The sequence below is a fragment of the Oncorhynchus nerka genome, unplaced genomic scaffold (genome assembly GCF_034236695.1).
Source record: "Oncorhynchus nerka isolate Pitt River unplaced genomic scaffold, Oner_Uvic_2.0 unplaced_scaffold_788, whole genome shotgun sequence".
NCBI classification, from domain to species: domain Eukaryota; kingdom Metazoa; phylum Chordata; class Actinopteri; order Salmoniformes; family Salmonidae; genus Oncorhynchus; species Oncorhynchus nerka.
Genome location: NW_027040447.1, coordinates 41,465 through 58,663, shown reverse-complemented (window position 1 = coordinate 58,663; position 17,199 = coordinate 41,465). Strand labels below are relative to the sequence as shown.

The 17,199-nt window shown below is 55.3% G+C and overlaps 1 pseudogene; it reads right to left on the bottom strand.

Moving 5' to 3' along the window:
* The window catches only part of LOC135571083 (palmitoyltransferase ZDHHC7-like), a 54,075-nt pseudogene that overhangs the window by 20,849 nt on the left and 16,027 nt on the right, over positions 1 to 17,199 (bottom strand).

Below are 17,199 nucleotides of genomic sequence, written 5' to 3'. Positions count from 1 at the left end.
GAGGTACAGTCAGGAAGGATTCCCCCTACACTGAGGTATGGTAGGACCTGACATAATGAGGTACAGTCAGGAAGGACCCCCCAGTCAGGAAGGATCCCCCTACACTGAGGACCTGACATAATGAGGTACAGTCAGGAAGGATCCCCCTACACTGAGGTACGGTGACCTGACATAATGAGGTATTGTAGTCATAATGAGGATGGTAGGATCCCCTGACATAATGAGATATTGTAGGACCTGACATAATGTAGGACCTGACATAATGAGGTACAGTCAGGAAGGATCCCCCTACACTGAGGTATGGTAGAACCTGACATAATGAGGTACAGTCAGGAAGGACTCCCCCTACACTGAGGTATGGTAGGACCTGACATAATGAGGTACAGTCAGGAAGGATCCCCCTACACTGAGGTATGGTAGAACCTGACCAGTCAGGAAGGATACACTGAGGACCTGACATAATGAGGTACAGTCAGGAAGGACTCCCTACACTGAGGACCTGACATAATGAGGTACAGTCAGGAAGGACTCCCCTACACTGAGGACCTGACATAATGAGGTACAGTCAGGAAGGATTCCCCCTACACTGAGGACCTGACATGAGGTACAGTCAGGAAGGATCCCCCTACACTGAGGACCTGACATAATGAGGTATCAGGAAGGTACAGAGGACCTGACATAATGAGGTACAGTCAGGAAGGATCCCCCTACACTGAGGACCTGACATAATGAGGTACAGTCAGGAAGGATCTCCCCCTACACTGAGGTATGGTAGAACCTGACATAATGAGGTACAGTCAGGAAGGATCTCCCCTACACTGAGGTATGGTAGGACCTGACATAATGAGGTACAGTCAGGAAGGATCCCCCCTACACTGAGGTACGGTAGGACCTGACATAATGAGGTACAGTCAGGAAGGATCCCACCTACACTGAGGACCTGAAATAATGAGGTACAGTCAGGAAGGCTCCCCCCCTACACTGAGGTGACATAATGAGGTACAGTCAGGAAGGACACTGAGGTACAGTCAGGAAGGATCCCCCTACACTGAGGTATGGTAGAACCTGACATAATGAGGTACAGTGGAAGGACACTGAGGACCTGACATAATGAGGTACAGTCAGGAAGGATCCCCCTGACACTGAATGGAGGACCTGACATAATGAGGTACAGTCAGGAAGGATCCCCCTACACTGAGGTATGGTAGGACCTGACATAATGAGGTACAGTCAGGAAGGATCCCCCTACATGGTACTGACGGTAGGGTAGGTACAGTCAGGAAGGATCCCCTACACTGGTAGTGACCTGACATAATGAGGTACAGTCAGGAAGGATCCCCCCTACACTGAGATATGGTAGGACCTGACATAATGAGGTACAGTCAGGAAGGATCCCCCCTACACTGAGGTATGGTAGGACCTGACATAATGAGGTACAGTCAGGAAGGATCCCCCTACACTGAGGACCTGACATAATGAGGTACAGTCAGGAAGGATCCCCCTACACTGAGGACCTGACATAATGAGGTACAGTCAGGAAGGACTCCCCTACACTGAGGACCTGACCAGTCAGGAAGGATTCCCCCTACACTGAGGACCTGACATGAGGTACAGTCAGGAAGGACCCCCTACACTGAGGACCTGACATAATGAGGTGCAGTCAGGAAGGATCCCCTACACTGAGGACCTGACATAATGAGGTACAGTCAGGAAGGATCCCCCTACACTGAGGTACGGTGTGACATAATGAGGTATTGTAGGACCTGACATAATGATGGGACATAATGAGGTATGGTAGGACCTGACATAATGAGGTATGGTAGGACCTGACATAAGGAGGTATTGTATGGGACCTGACATAATGAGGTACGGTAGGACCTGACATAATGAGGTGCAGTCAGGAAGGATCCCCCTACACTGAGGTATGGTAGAACCTGACATAATGAGGTACAGTCAGGAAGGACTCCCCCTACACTGAGGGACCTGACATAATGAGGTACAGTCAGGAAGGCTCCCCTACACTGAGGTGATACGGTAGGACCTGACATAATGAGGTACAGTCAGGAAGGACTCCCCTACACTGAGGTAGGATCTGTATGAAAAGGTAAAAAAATTGTCATTTTAATCCATAGAAACGTGAAGGAGAAGCTCATCGGATGTTGATCTCATTGGGACCAAAGTTCCTTGTTGTTAAGAGACTCTTTCTGCTCTTGCAGTCGCTAACTCCAGAGGCCAACAAGGCAGAGTAGGATAGTCGTATGGTACGACCTGACATAATGAGGTATTGTAGGACTCCCCCTACACTGAGGTACGGTAGGACCTGACAGAAGGTACGTACAGTGAAGAGCACAAAGAAGCGCTGGTTCTTCTCCCGACACAGTTGTTGACCCAGGGACAGTGGTGGTCCATCTTACGGATACAGCGCTTACAGATACTGCAGGCGAGGAGAGATGGAAAACCTACATTAATTCCTTTGACAAAGACCCTGGAAGAAATGTGTGATTATATGACTGTACAACTGTACAAACTGCAAGGTGACAGACAGTAGCCAATACATGCAGTGACACACATACACAATGTATTAGATGGTAAAGACAAGTTGAACCCCAACTAGAAGGAGTAATGGACATTAACTAGAGAAGCTATTGGCCTAACCAGTGTTAAGACGGTGTGAGCCAGTTGGTTTGTCAGGCTCTTCCCTTACCCGCTGTGCTCTCTGTGTGTGGTGTGTGTGTGTGTGTGTTTGTTGTGTGTGTGTGTGTGTAGGTGAACCCTGAATGAGTGTTTTACTATTTTCTACAGTGTAGAATAATAGTGAAGACATCAAAACTATGGAATAACATGTATGGAATCATGTGGTAACCAAAAAAAAGTGTAAAACAAGTCAAAGTATATTTTATATTTGAGATTCTTCAAAATAGCCACCCTTTGCACACTTTTTGTATTATCTCAACCAGCCTCACCTGGAATGCTTTTCCAACAGTCTTGAATGAGATCCCACATATGCTGAGCACTTATTGGCTGCTTTTCTTCACTCTGCAGTCCAACTCATCCCAAACCATCTCAATTGGGTTGAGGTCGGGTGATTGTGGAGGCCAGGTCATCTGATGCAGCACTCCATCACTCTCCTTCTTGGTCAAATAGCCCTTACACAGCCTGGAGGTGTGTTGGGTCATTGTGCTGTTGAAAAACAAATTATAATCCCACTATGCGCAAACCAGATGGGATGGTGTATCGCTGTAGAATGCTGTGGTAGCCATGCTGGTTAAGTGTGCCTTGAATTCTAAATAAATCACTGACAGTGTCTCCAGCAAAGCACCCCCACACCATCACACCTCCTCCTCCATGCTTCACGGTGGGAACCACACATCCGGAGATCATCCGTTCACCTACTCTGCGTCTCACAAAGTCACATTGGTTGGAACCAAAAATCTCACATCAGACCAAAGGACAGATTTCCACCAGTCTAAATGTCCATTGCTCGTGTTTCTTGGCCCAAGCAAATCTCTTCTTCTTATTGGTGTCCTTTAGTAGTGGTTTCTCTGCAGCAATTCGACCATGAAGGCCTGATTCACACAGTCTCCTCTGAACAGTTGATGTTGAGATGTGTCTGTTATTTGAACTGAAGCATTTATGTGGGCATCAATTTCTGAGGCTGGTAACTCTAATGAACTGATCCTCTGCAGCAGAGGTAACTCTGGGTCTTCCTTTCCTGTGGCGGTCCTCATGAGAGCCAGGTAACTCTGGGTCTTCCTTTCCTGTGGCGGTCCTCATGAGAGACAGGTAACTCTGGGTCTTCCTTTCCTGTGGCGGTCCTCATGAGAGCCAGTTAACTCTAATGAACTTATCCTCTGCAGCAGAGGGAACTCTGGGTCTTCCTTTCCTATGGCGGTCCTCATGAGAGCCAGTTTCATCATAGCGCTTGATGATTTTTGCAACTGCACTTGAAGAAACTTTAAAAGTTCTTGAAATGTTCCGTATTGACTGACCTTCATGTCTTAAAGTAAGGATGGACTGTCGTTACTCTTTGCTTATTTAAGCTGTTCTGGCCATAATATGGACTTGGTCTTTTACCAAATAGGGCTATCTTCTGTATGCCAACCCTACCTTGTCACAACACAACTGATTGGCTCAAACGCATTAAGAAGGAAAGAAATTCCACAAATGAACTTTTAACAAGGCACACCTGTTAATTGAAATGCATTCCAGGTGACTACCTAATGAAGCTGGTTGAGAGAATGCCAAGAGTGTGCTAAGTTGTCATCAAGGCAAAGGGTGGATACATTGGAGAATCTAAAATATATATTTTGATTTGTTTAACACATTTTTTGGTTACTACATGATTCCATATGTGTTATTTCATAGTTTTGATGTCTTTACTATTATTCTACAATATAGAAAATAGTAAAAATAAAGAAAAACCCTTGAATGAGTAGGTGTTCTAAAACTTTTGACTGGTACTGTAGGCACAAACTGTTTAGTCTGGGAAGCATGCGGACACCTTAAGCCACTGAGTATCCCTCACCTGCAGTACGTATCTATAGATAAATATACTATCTCTGTCATGGTGTCTACCTGCAGTGATGAGCCCTCTGTGGCTTGATGTGATACGTCTCTATAGATATCTATACCATCTCTGTCATGGTGTCTACCTGCAGTGATGGGCCCTCTGTGTCTTGATGTGATACGTCTCTATAGATATCTATACCATCTCTGTCATGGTGTCTACCTGCAGTGATGGGCCCTCTGTGGCTTGATGTGATACGTCTCTATAGATATCTATACCATCTCTGTCATGGTGTCTACCTGCAGTGATGGGCCCTCTGTGTCTTGATGTGATACGTATCTATAGAGATCTATATCATCTCTGTCATGGTGTCTACCTGCAGTGATGGGCCCTCTGTGGCTTGATGTGATACGTATCTATAGATAAATATACCATCTCTGTCATGGTGTCTACCTGCAGTGATGAGCCCTCTGTGGCTTGATGTGATACGTATCTATAGAGATCTATACCATCTCTGTCATGGTGTCTACCTGCAGTGATGAGCCCTCTGTGTCTTGATGTGATACGTATCTATAGATATCTATACCATCTCTGTCATGGTGTCTACCTGTAGTGATGAGCCCTCTGTGTCTTGATGTGATACGTATCTATAGATATCTATACCATCTCTGTCATGGTGTCTACCTGCAGTGATGAGCCCTCTGTGTCTTGATGTGATACGCATCTATAGATATCTATACCATCTCTGTCATGGTGTCTACCTGCAGTGATGGGCCCTCTGTGGCTTGATGCTGCAACACTTGGGACATTTATAGATGACCTCTCCAGGTTTCAGCTGCAGACTGTCCATGTACTCTTTGGTGGCGTTGCCCTTAGGAACCGCCCCCTGACGGGAGGGGTCAGACCAACATCAGAACACGACGGACACAAACAGGCTTCAGAGACTCTTCAATGTCCTGTCTATTCTATACATGAAACAACCTAGTCTTTACCCTGAGGGAACATCAATCTATATAGTCTTTACCCTGAGGAAACATCAATCTATATAGTCTTTACCCTGAGGAAACATCAATCTATATAGTCTTTACCCTGAGGAAACATCAATCTATATAGTCTTTACCCTGAGGGGAGGAAACATCAATCTATATAGTCTTTACCCTGAGGAAACATCAATCTATATAGTCTTTACCCTGAGGAAACATCAATCTATATAGTCTTTACCCTGAGGAAACATCAATCTATATAGTCTTTACACTGAGGAAACATCAATCTATATAGTCTTTATCCTGAGGGAAGGAAACATCAATCTATATAGTCTTTACCCTGAGGAGAGGAAACATCAATCTATATAGTCTTTACCCTGATGAAACATCAATCTATATAGTCTTTACCCTGAGGAAACATCAATCTATATAGTCTTTACCCTGAGGAAACATCAATCTATATAGTCTTTACCCTGAGGAAACATCAATCTATATAGTCTTTACCCTGAGGAGAGGAAACATCAATCTATATAGTCTTTACCCTGAGGAAACATCAATCTATATAGTCTTTACCCTGAGGAAACATCAATCTATAGATTCAGTCAGTCAGTCCCTACAGCACTAGTCAGTCAGTCAGTCCCTACAGCACTAGTCAGTCAGTCAGTCCCTACAGCACTAGTCAGTCAGTCAGTCAGTCCCTACAGCACTAGTCAGTCAGTCAGTCAGCCAGCCAGCCAGTCAGTCATTCAGTTAGCCTCCTCACCCTGCCAGGAGACAGTCTCCTTCTCCCAGAGAGTCAGTCCCTGTCGTCCCTCCTCACCCTGCCAGGAGGTCTCCTTCTCCCAGAGAGTCAGTCCCTGAGTCCCTCCTCGTCCTGCCAGAGACAGTCTCCTTCTCCCAGAGAGAGTCAGTCCCTGTCGTCCCTCCTCAACCTGCCAGGAGACAGTCTCCTTCTCCCAGAGAGCAGGGAGAGTCACCCCCCCGTCCTCACAGAGACAGACGTCTCATCGTTCTGAGGTGCGATGCCAGGGCCATGACAGCCAGGAAGTTGACAACCGCTCCAATGACCAGAGCCTCCCACCGCCTGGTCTCTCTCTCTCCTCCCACCGCCTGGTCTCTCTCTCCTTCCTCCCACCGCCTGGTCTCTCTCTCTCCTCCCACCGCCTGGTCTCTCTCTCCTTCCTCCCACCGCCTGGTCTCTCTCTCTCCTCCCACCGCCTGGTCTCTCTCTCTCTCCTCCCACCGCCTGGTCTCTCTCTCTCTCCTTCCTCCCACCGCCTGGTCTCTCTCCTTCCTCCCACCGCCTGTTCTCTCTCTTCCTCCCACCGCCTGGTCTCTCTCTCTCTCCTTCCTCCCACCGCCTGGTCTCTCTCTCCTCCCACCGCGTGGTCTCTCTCTCTCTCCTCCCACCGCCTGGTCTCTCTCTCCTTCCTCCCACCGCCTGGTCTCTCTCTCTCTCCTTCCTCCCACCGCCTGGTCTCTCTCTCTCTCCTTCCTCCCACCGCCTGGTCTCTCTCTCCTTCCTCCCACCGCCTGGTCTCTCTCTCCTTCCTCCCACTGCCTGGTCTCTCTCTCTCTCTCCTCCCACTGCCTGGTCTCTCTCTCTCTCCTTCCTCCCACCGCGTTGCCTCTCTCTCTCCTCCCTCCCACCGCCTGGTCTCTCTCTCTCCTTCCTCCCACCGCCTGGTCTCTCTCTCCTCTCACCGCCTGGTCTCTCTCTCTCTCCTTCCTCCCGACGCGTTGCCTCTCTCTCTCTCTCCTCCCACCGCCTGGTCTCTCTCTCTCTCCTCCCACCGCCTGGTCTCTCTCTCTCTCCTCCCACCGTCTGGTCTCTCCTTCCTCCCCCTGTCTGGTCTCTCCTTCCTCCCCCTGTCTTGTCTCTCCTTCCTCCCCCTGTCTCTCCTTCCTCCCCCGGTCTTGTCTCTCCTTCCTCCCCCCCGGTCTTGTCTCTCCTTCCTCCCCCGGTCTTGTCTCTCTCCTTCCTCCCCCGGTCTTGTCTCTCCTTCCTCCCCCGGTCTTGTCTCTCCTTCCTCCCCCGGTCTTGTCTCTCCTTCCTCCCCCGGTCTTGTCTCTCCTTCCTCCCCCCGGTCTTGTCTCTCCTTCCTCCCCCGGTCTTGTCTCTCCTTCCTCCCCCATGGTCTTGTCTCTCCTTCCTCCCCCTGTCTTGTCTCTCCTTCCTCCCCCTGTCTTGTCTCTCCTTCCTCCCCCTGTCTGGTCTCTCCTTCCTCCCCCTGTCTGGTCTCTCCTTCCTCCCCCTGTCTGGTCTCTCCTTCCACCCCCTGTCTGGTCTCTCCTTCCTCCCCCTGTCTGGTCTCTCCTTCCTCCCCCCGTCTGGTCTCTCCTTCCTCCCCCCGTCTTGTCTCTCCTTCCTCCCCCCGTCTTGTCTCTCATCCCTCCCGCCCGTCTTGTCTCTCCTCCCTCCCCATGGTCTTGTCTCTCCTCCCTCCCCCCTGTCTTGTCTCTCCTCCCTCCCCATGGTCTTGTCTCTCCTTCCTCCCCATGGTCTTGTCTCTCCTTCCTCCCCATGGTCTTGTCTCTCCTTCCTCCCCATGGTCTTGTCTCTCCTTCCTCCCCATGGTCTTGTCTCTCCTTCCTCCCCATGGTCTTGTCTCTCCTTCCTCCCCATGGTCTTGTCTCTCCTTCCTCCCCCGTCTGGTCTCTCCTCCCTCCCCCGGTCTTGTCTCTCCTCCCTCCCCCCGTCTTGTCTCTCTCCTCCCTCCCCCCGTCTTGTCTCTCCTCCCTCCCCCCGTCTTGTCTCTCCTTCCTCCCCCGGTCTTGTCTCTCCTTCCTCCCCATGGTCTTGTCTCTCCTTCCTCCCCATGGTCTTGTCTCTCCTTCCTCCCCATGGTCTTGTCTCTCCTTCCTCCCCCTGTCTGGTCTCTCCTTCCTCCCCATGGTCTTGTCTCTCCTTCCTCCCCATGGTCTTGTCTCTCCTTCCTCCCCATGGTCTTGTCTCTCCTTCCTCCCCATGGTCTTGTCTCTCCTTCCTCCCCATGGTCTTGTCTCTCCTTCCTCCCCATGGTCTTGTCTCTCCTTCCTCCCCATGGTCTTGTCTCTCCTTCCTCCCCCGTCTGGTCTCTCCTCCCTCCCCCCGGTCTTGTCTCTCCTCCCTCCCCCGGTCTTGTCTCTCCCCCTCCCCCCGTCTTGTCTCTCCTTCCTCCCCCGGTCTTGTCTCTCCTTCCTCCCCATGGTCTTGTCTCTCCTTCCTCCCCATGGTCTTGTCTCTCCTTCCTCCCCATGGTCTTGTCTCTCCTTCCTCCCCCTGTCTGGTCTCTCCTTCCTCCCCATGGTCTTGTCTCTCCTTCCTCCCCATGGTCTTGTCTCTCCTTCCTCCCCATGGTCTTGTCTCTCCTTCCTCCCCATGGTCTTGTCTCTCCTTCCTCCCCATGGTCTTGTCTCTCCTTCCTCCCCATGGTCTTGTCTCTCCTTCCTCCCCATGGTCTTGTCTCTCCTTCCTCCCCCTGTCCCGTCTCTCTACTTCCTCCCCCTGTCCGGTCTCTCCTTCCTCCCCCCCGTCTGGTCTCTCCTTCCTCCCCCCGTCTTGTCTCTCCTTCCTCCCCCTGTCCCGTCTCTCCTTCCTCCCCCTGTCCCGTCTCTCCTTCCTCCCCCTGTCCTGTCTCTCCTTCCTCCCCCATCTTGTCTCTCCTTCCTCCCCCTGTCCCGTCTCTACTTCCTCCCCTGTCCGGTCTCTCCTTCCTCCCCCCGTCTGGTCTCTCCTTCCTCCCCCGTCTTGTCTCTCCTTCCTCCCCCTGTCCCGTCTCTCCTTCCTCCCCCGTCCCTCCTTCCTCCCCCTGTCCCGTCTCTCCTTCCTCCCCCTGTCCTGTCTCTCCTTCCTCCCCCTGTCTTGTCTCTCCTTCCTCCCCCTGTCCCGTCTCTCCTTCCTCCCCCTGTCCCGTCTCCTCCTTCCTCCCCCGTCCCGTCTCTCCTTCCTCCCCCCTGTCCCGTCTCTCCTTCCTCCCCGTCCCGTCTCTCCTTCCTCCCCCCGTCCTGTCTCTCCTTCCTCCCCCATCTCGTCTCTCCTTCCTCCCCCTGTCCCGTCTCTCCTTCCTCCCCTGTCCCGTCTCTCCTTCCTCCCCTTGTCCCGTCTCTCCTTCCTCCCCCTGTCCCGTCTCTCCTTCCTCCCCCATCCTGTCTCTCCTTCCTCCCCCGTCCTGTCTCTCCTTCCTCCCCAGTCTTGTCTCTCCTTCCTCCCCCGTCCCGTCTCTCCTTCCTCCCCGTCCCGTCTCTCCTTCCTCCCCCCGTCCCGTCTCTCCTTCCTCCCCGTCCCGTCTCTCCTTCCTCCCCCTGTCTTGTCTCCCCTTCCTCCCCCTGTCTTGTCTCCCCTTCCTCCCCCTGTCTTGTCTCCCCTTCCTCCCCCTATCTTGTCTCTCCTTCCTTCCTCCCCTGTCTTGTCTCTCCTTCCGTCTGCTCCCTCCCCACCCCCTCCAACTTCTCACCGGGTCTGACAGCATGGCCCGTAGATGCGAGGCCAGCGCCATGACGACCAGGAAGTTAAACAGCGCTCCGTTGATCACGGAGTACCACAAGCTCTTGTTTGGCAGCAGCATCACCAGATTGACCACAAAGTCAGCGTAGAGGACCAACAACCAGGTCACCACACCACAGACTATACCACAGCTGTCCTGGATAAACCACAGGCCGTCCTGGTCAGCCGGAGGACACAGAGGACCTGCCCCAGCCTCAGGGTCATCGTCAGCTGACAGCAGGGGTTGGTGCTGCTCTGTGTCACGCTGCCGGTGGCCTGAAGACTGCATCCTGCACTGGAAGGAAGGAGAGGACAGAGATGGAGAGAAAAGGCATCAGAAATAGTCATTTACCAAAAGTCTATTTCACAGCTCCACAAAATAGTGTTCCACCCTTGCTGTGCTGTCAAGTCCATTAACGACAGGACCACAGGCAAACTATTGGACTTTATTTGGACTGAATGTGGTAGAATCTTTGAATAAATCCTTCTGAAGCTTCTCTCGGTCTCCCCTAAAACATCAGTCATACACCCAGAGGTGAGTCAACCTTGAACTCTCAACTCCCAAAGCACAAGGCCCAGTTAGAGCCCTGCTGCCTGGTTCTGCTGACCAGCGCCTGCTTACTGCCTGGTTCTGCTGACCAGCGCCTGCTTACTGCCTGGTTCTGCTGACCAGCGCCTGCTGCCTGGTTCTGCTGACCAGCGCCTGCTTACTGCCTGGTTGCGCTGACCAGCACCTGCTTACTGTCTGCTGCCTGGTTCCACTGACCAGCGCCTGCTGCCTGGTTCCACTGACCAGCACCTGCTTACTGTCTGCTGCCTGGTTCCACTGACCAGCACCTGCTTACTGCCTGCTGCCTGGTTCTGCTGACCAGCACCTGCTTACTGTCTGCTGCCTGGTTCCACTGACCAGCACCTGCTTACTGTCTGCTGCCTGGTTCCACTGACCAGCGCCTGCTTACTGTCTGCTGCCTGGTTCCACTGACCAGCGCCTGCTTACTGTCTGCTGCCTGGTTCCACTGACCAGCACCTGCTTACTGCCTGCTGCCTGGTTCCACTGACCAGCGCCTGCTTACTGCCTGCTGCCTGGTTCTGCTGACCAGCGCCTGCTTACTGTCTGCTGCCTGGTTCCACTGACCAGCACCTGCTGCCTGGTTCCACTGACCAGCGCCTGCTTACTGTCTGCTGCCTGGTTCCACTGACCAGCACCTGCTTACTGTCTGCTGCCTGGTTCCACTGACCAGCACCTGCTTACTGCCTGGTTCCACTGACCAGCGCCTGCTTACTGTCTGCTGCCTGGTTCCACTGACCAGAACCTGCTTACTGTCTGCTGCCTGGTTCCACTGACCAGAACCTGCTTACTGTCTGCTGCCTGGTTCCACTGACCAGCGCCTGCTTACTGTCTGCTGCCTGGTTCCACTGACCAGCGCCTGCTTACTGTCTGCTGCCTGGTTCCACTGACCAGCGCCTGCTTACTGCCTGCTGCCTGGTTCCACTGACCAGCACCTGCTTACTGTCTGCTGCCTGGTTCCACTGACCAGCGCCTGCTTACTGTCTGCTGCCTGGTTCCACTGACCAGCGCCTGCTTACTGTCTGCTGCCTGGTTCCACTGACCAGCGCCTGCTTACTGTCTGCTGCCTGGTTCCACTGACCAGCGCCTGCTTACTGTCTGCTGCCTGGTTCCACTGACCAGCACCTGCTTACTGCCTGCTGCCTGGTTCCACTGACCAGCGCCTGCTTACTGCCTGGTTCCACTGACCAGCGCCTGCTTACTGTCTGCTGCCTGGTTCCACTGACCAGCACCTGCTGCCTGGTTCCACTGACCAGCGCCTGCTTACTGTCTGCTGCCTGGTTCCACTGACCAGCACCTGCTTACTGCCTGCTGCCTGGTTCCACTGACCAGCGCCTGCTTACTGCCTGGTTCCACTGACCAGCGCCTGCTTACTGTCTGCTGCCTGGTTCCACTGACCAGCACCTGCTGCCTGGTTCCACTGACCAGCGCCTGCTTACTGTCTGCTGCATGGTTCCACTGACCAGCGCCTGCTTACTGTCTGCTGCCTGGTTCCACTGACCAGCGCCTGCTTACTGTCTGCTGCCTGGTTCCACTGACCAGCGCCTGCTTACTGTCTGCTGCCTGGTTCCGCTGACCAGCGCCTGCTTACTGTCTGCTGCCTGGTTCTGCTGACCAGCGCCTGCTGCCTGGTTCCACTGACCAGCGCCTGCTTACTGCCTGGTTCTGCTGACCAGCACCTGCTGCCTGGTTCTGCTGACCACCGCCTGCTGCCTGGTTCTGCTGACCAGCACCTGCTGCCTGGTTCTGCTGACCAGCGCCTGCTTACTGTCTGCTGCCTGGTTCCACTGACCAGCGCCTGCTGCCTGGTTCCACTGACCAGCACCTGCTTACTGTCTGCTGCCTGGTTCCACTGACCAGCGCCTGCTTACTGTCTGCTGCCTGGTTCCACTGACCAGCGCCTGCTGCCTGGTTCCACTGACCAGCGCCTGCTTACTGTCTGCTGCCTGGTTCCACTGACCAGCACCTGCTTACTGTCTGCTGCCTGGTTCCACTGACCAGCACCTGCTTACTGCCTGGTTCCACTGACCAGCGCCTGCTTACTGTCTGCTGCCTGGTTCCACTGACCAGAACCTGCTTACTGTCTGCTGCCTGGTTCCACTGACCAGAACCTGCTTACTGTCTGCTGCCTGGTTCCACTGACCAGCGCCTGCTTACTGTCTGCTGCCTGGTTCCACTGACCAGCGCCTGCTTACTGTCTGCTGCCTGGTTCCACTGACCAGCGCCTGCTTACTGCCTGCTGCCTGGTTCCACTGACCAGCACCTGCTTACTGTCTGCTGCCTGGTTCCACTGACCAGCGCCTGCTTACTGTCTGCTGCCTGGTTCCACTGACCAGCGCCTGCTTACTGTCTGCTGCCTGGTTCCACTGACCAGCGCCTGCTTACTGTCTGCTGCCTGGTTCCACTGACCAGCACCTGCTTACTGCCTGCTGCCTGGTTCCACTGACCAGCGCCTGCTTACTGCCTGGTTCCACTGACCAGCGCCTGCTTACTGTCTGCTGCCTGGTTCCATTGACCAGCACCTGCTGCCTGGTTCCACTGACCAGCGCCTGCTTACTGTCTGCTGCCTGGTTCCACTGACCAGCACCTGCTTACTGCCTGCTGCCTGGTTCCACTGACCAGCGCCTGCTTACTGCCTGGTTCCACTGACCAGCGCCTGCTTACTGTCTGCTGCCTGGTTCCACTGACCAGCACCTGCTGCCTGGTTCCACTGACCAGCGCCTGCTTACTGTCTGCTGCCTGGTTCCACTGACCAGCGCCTGCTTACTGTCTGCTGCCTGGTTCCGCTGACCAGCGCCTGCTTACTGTCTGCTGCCTGGTTCTGCTGACCAGCGCCTGCTGCCTGGTTCCACTGACCAGCGCCTGCTTACTGCCTGGTTCCGCTTACTGCCTGGTTCTGCTGACCAGCACCTGCTGCCTGGTTCTGCTGACCACCGCCTGCTGCCTGGTTCTGCTGACCAGCACCTGCTGCCTGGTTCTGCTGACCAGCGCCTGCTTACTGTCTGCTGCCTGGTTCCACTGACCAGCGCCTGCTGCCTGGTTCCACTGACCAGCACCTGCTTACTGTCTGCTGCCTGGTTCCACTGACCAGCGCCTGCTTACTGTCTGCTGCCTGGTTCCACTGACCAGCGCCTGCTGCCTGGTTCCACTGACCAGCACCTGCTTACTGTCTGCTGCCTGGTTCCACTGACCAGCGCCTGCTTACTGTCTGCTGCCTGGTTCCACTGACCAGCGCCTGCTGCCTGGTTCCACTGACCAGCACCTGCTTACTGTCTGCTGCCTGGTTCCACTGACCAGCACCTGCTTACTGTCTGCTGCCTGGTTCCACTGACCAGCGCCTGCTTACTGTCTGCTGCCTGGTTCCACTGACCAGCGCCTGCTTACTGTCTGCTGCCTGGTTCCACTGACCAGCGCCTGCTGCCTGGTTCTGCTGACCAGCGCCTGCTTACTGTCTAATGCCTGGTTCCACTGACCAGCACCTGCTTACTGTCTGCTGCCTGGTTCCACTGACCAGCGCCTGCTTACTGCTTACTGCCTGGTTCCACTGACCAGCGCCTGCTGCCTGGATCCACTGACCAGCGCCTGCTGCCTGGTTCTGCTGACCAGCGCCTGCTGCCTGGTTCCACTGACCAGCGCCTGCTTACTGCCTGCTGCCTGGTTCCACTGACCAGCGCCTTGCTGCCTGGTTCTGCTGCCCAGCGCCTGCTGCCTGGTTCCACTGACCAGCACCTGCTTACTGCCTGCTGCCTGGTTCTGCTGACCAGCGACTGCTTACTGCCTGCTGCCTGGTTCCGCTGACCAGCGCCTGCTTACTGTCTGCTGCCTGGTTCCACTGACCAGCGCCTGCTGCCTGGTTCCACTGACCAGCACCTGCTTACTGTCTGCTGCCTGGTTCCACTGACCAGCGCCTGCTTACTGTCTGCTGCCTGGTTCCACTGACCAGCGCCTGCTTACTGTCTGCTGCCTGGTTCCACTGACCAGTGCCTGCTTACTGCCTGCTGCCTGGTTCTGCTGACCAGCGCCTGCTGCCTGGTTCCACTGACCAGCACCTGCTGCCTGGTTCCGCTGACCAGCGCCTGCTTACTGCTTACTGTCTGGTTCCACTGACCAGCGCCTGCTTACTGTCTGCTGCCTGGTTCCACTGACCAGCGCCTGCTTACTGTCTGCTGCCTGGTTCCACTGACCAGCGCCTGCTTACTGTCTGCTGCCTGGTTCCACTGACCAGCGCCTGCTTACTGTCTGCTGCCTGGTTCCACTGACCAGCGCCTGCTTACTGCTTACTGTCTGGTTCCACTGACCAGCGCCTGCTTACTGTCTGCTGCCTGGTTCCACTGACCAGCGCCTGCTTACTGCCTGCTGCCTGGTTCTGCTGACCAGCGCCTGCTGCCTGGTTCCACTGACCAGCGCCTGCTTACTGCCTGCTGCCTAGTTCTGCTGACCAGCGCCTGCTGCCTGGTTCCACTGACCAGCGCATGCTTACTGTCTGCTGCCTGGTTCCACTGACCAGCACCTGCTGCCTGGTTCCACTGACCAGCACCTGCTTACTGTCTGCTGCCTGGTTCTGCTGACCAGCACCTGCTTACTGTCTGCTGCCTGGTTCTGCTGACCAGCACCTGCTGCCTGGTTCCACTGACCAGCACCTGCTGCCTGGTTCCGCTGACCAGCACCTGCTTACTGTCTGCTGCCTGGTTCTGCTGACCAGCACCTGCTGCCTGGTTCCGCTGACCAGCGCCTGCTGCCTGGTTCCACTGACCAGCGCCTGCTGCCTGGTTCCACTGACCAGCACCTGCTGTCTGGTTCCACTGACCAGCACCTACTGTCTGGTTCCACTGACCAGCACCTACTGCCTGGTTCTGCTGACCAGCACCTGCTGCCTGGTTCCGCTGACCAGCACCTGCTGCCTGGTTCCACTGACCAGCACCTGCTGCCTGGTTCTGCTGACCAGCGCCTGCTTACTGCCTGCTGCCTGGTTCTGCTGACCAGCGCCTGCTGCCTGGTTCCACTGACCAGCGCCTGCTTACTGTCTGCTGCCTGGTTCCACTGACCAGCGCCTGCTTACTGCCTGGTTCCACTGACCAGCACCTGCTGCCTGGTTCCACTGACCAGCACCTGCTTACTGTCTGCTGCCTGGTTCTGCTGACCAGCACCTGCTTACTGTCTGCTGCCTGGTTCTGCTGACCAGCACCTGCTGCCTGGTTCCACTGACCAGCACCTGCTTACTGTCTGCTGCCTGGTTCTGCTGACCAGCACCTGCTTACTGTCTGCTGCCTGGTTCCACTGACCAGCACCTGCTGCCTGGTTCCGCTGACCAGCACCTGCTTACTGTCTGCTGCCTGGTTCTGCTGACCAGCACCTGCTGCCTGGTTCCACTGACCAGCACCTGCTGCCTGGTTCCGCTGACCAGCACCTGCTGCCTGGTTCCGCTGACCAGCACCTGCTGCCTGGTTCTGCTGACCAGCACCTGCTGCCTGCTTACTGTCTGGTTCCACTGACCAGCGCCTGCTGCCTGGTTCCACTGACCAGCACCTGCTGCCTGGTTCCACTGACCAGCGCCTGCTTACTGTCTGCTGCCTGGTTCCACTGACCAGCGCCTGCTGCCTGGTTCCACTGACCAGCGCCTGCTGCCTGGTTCCACTGACCAGCACCTGCTGCCTGGTTCCACTGACCAGCACTTGCTGCCTGGTTCCACTGACCAGCGCCTGCTGCCTGGTTCCACTGACCAGCGCCTGCTGCCTGGTTCCACTGACCAGCGCCTGCTGCCTGGTTCCACTGACCAGCACCTGCTGCCTGGTTCCACTGACCAGCGCCTGCTGCCTGGTTCTGCTGACCAGCGCCTGCTGCCTGGTTCAACTGACCAGCGCCTGCTGCCTGGTTCAACTGACCAGCGCCTGCTGCCTGGTTCCACTGACCAGCGCCTGCTGCCTGGTTCCACTGACCAGCGCCTGCTGCCTGGTTCCACTTACCAGCGCCTGCTTACTGTCTGCAGCCTGGTTCCACTGACCAGCGCCTGCTGCCTGGTTCCACTGACCAGCACCTGCTTACTGTCTGCTGCCTGGTTCTGCTGACCAGAACCTGCTTACTGTCTGCTGCCTGGTTCCGCTGACCAGCACCTGTTGCCTGGTTCTGCTGACCAGCACCTGCTGCCTGGTTCCACTGACCAGCACCTGCTTACTGTCTGCTGCCTGGTTCCACTGACCACCACCGCCTGCTGCCTGGTTCCACTGACCAGCGCCTGCTTACTGCCTGGTTCCGCTGACCAGCACCTGCTTACTGTCTGCTGCCTGGTTCCACTGACCAGCACCTGCTGCCTGGTTCCACTGACCAGCACCTGCTTACTGTCTGCTGCCTGGTTCCACTGACCAGCGCCTGCTTACTGTCTGCTGCCTGGTTCCACTGACCAGCGCCTGCTTACTGTCTGCTGCCTGGTTCCACTGACCAGCGCCTGCTTACTGCCTGGTTCCACTGACCAGCGCCTGCTTACTGCCTGGTTCCGCTGACCAGCACCTGCTTACTGTCTGCTGCCTGGTTCCACTGACCAGCACCTGCTGCCTGGTTCCACTGACCAGCACCTTCTTACTGTCTGCTGCCTGGTTCCACTGACCAGCACCTGCTTACTGCCTGGTTCTGCTGACCAGCACCTGCTTACTGTCTGCTGCCTGGTTCCACTGACCAGCAC